This window comes from Eurypyga helias, unplaced genomic scaffold, assembly GCF_000690775.1.
Source record: "Eurypyga helias isolate BGI_N326 unplaced genomic scaffold, ASM69077v1 scaffold5084, whole genome shotgun sequence".
Lineage (NCBI taxonomy): Eukaryota > Metazoa > Chordata > Aves > Eurypygiformes > Eurypygidae > Eurypyga > Eurypyga helias.
The window spans coordinates 7,629-8,993 of NW_010245499.1; the positions used below are offsets into that span (position 1 = coordinate 7,629).

The following is a 1,365-nucleotide window of genomic DNA, read 5'->3' on the forward strand; positions in this document are numbered from 1 at the left end:
CAACAAAGCTTCTTTACTAAGTTGCTAACATGTAAATTCCCATTTATCCAAAAGACCCATTTTCCCTTCCAGTATCCATTGGCATCCAGGATATAGCTTGAACCTCTAGAAAAGAAATTTCTGAAAATTATAATACGCTGGGTTTGTTTCCATCCATTCATTGACTAAACCCTCTAGAAATACAGATATGGTTTCTGACGTTATTACAGTTAAAGTTCCTTCCCAAGTGACCCTAAAGCAAAGGCAGTCATAAAATAATGGGGGGAAAACAATGCCATGGAGAAAAGTTTATTGGGATTGAGAGGATAGGATTGGTTTTTTATCTAGCGATGCTTAATTTTATTGTAATTTTTAAATTCTGTTTTACAGATTGACTCTCCAATCAAGCTCCAGATGCATTTGTTTGAGTAGCCTCCACCTCCTTATGGACTCAATAAATGTATCACGATATGGCATTGCTCACTGGGAATGCAGATCCTGAGTTCAGCTCCTACTCCTTCAATAACTTGGAAAACCTGTGTGAAGTGCAAACCAAGAAAGGATTCTTCTACAAAAAGGCCAAACTTCTGCACCCTGGGGAAGACTTGTGCTGCTTCGCCCACCTGGATGACCGGACCAGGTTTGTGATTATCAACGTGGGTGGTATTAAATACAAAGTTCCATGGACCACCTTGGAGAACTGCCCCTTGACCAGGCTTGGGAAGCTAAAATCTTGCAACAATTACGATGAGATCATGAACGTCTGCGATGATTATGATGTTAGCTGCAATGAATTTTTTTTTGATCGTAACCCTAGTGCCTTCAGGACGATCGTGACTTTCCTGACAGCTGGGAAGCTGAGGCTTCTCAGGGAGATGTGCGCTCTTTCTTTTCAGGAGGAGCTTGTGTACTGGGGGATAGAAGAGGACCACCTGGAGTGGTGCTGTAAAAAGAGATTGCGACAGAAAGAGGAGGAGGCAGCTGAGGCCAGGCTGTATGAAGGGGAGATGATTTTTAGTGAAACTGCGCAATGTGCCTTCCAGGACAATAATCGATTGAGTTTGTGCATGAGAAAGCTCAGGGATATGGTGGAGAACCCCCACTCAGGGATCCCAGGGAAGATCTTTGCTTGTATTTCAGTCTCTTTCGTTGCCATCACTGCAGTCAGCCTCTGCATCAGCACCATGCCAGATGTCAGAGAAGAAGAAGATCAGGTGAGTGCAGCTTTTCTCAGAGTAAAGTCTGTTTTGCATTGTTGTCTTCTCAGAGAAGGTGATGGGCAAACTCACTCCAGCAATCCTTCAGGTATTGCATTCGGTATTTATGATGTGGAGGGCTGGCTGATGTAGATCACAGAAAGCATTATAGGATCATAGAATGGTTTGG

The 1,365-nt window shown here is 43.3% G+C and overlaps 1 pseudogene across 1 annotated transcript; it reads left to right on the plus strand.

Moving 5' to 3' along the window:
* The first annotated feature begins 379 nt into the window (after nucleotides 1-379).
* On the plus strand, nucleotides 380-1,214 carry LOC104508443 (annotated as a pseudogene). Its single transcript, XR_727877.1, has one exon. The product of XR_727877.1 is annotated as a potassium voltage-gated channel subfamily G member 2 pseudogene (transcript).
* Nucleotides 1,215-1,365: the final 151 nt, after the last annotated feature.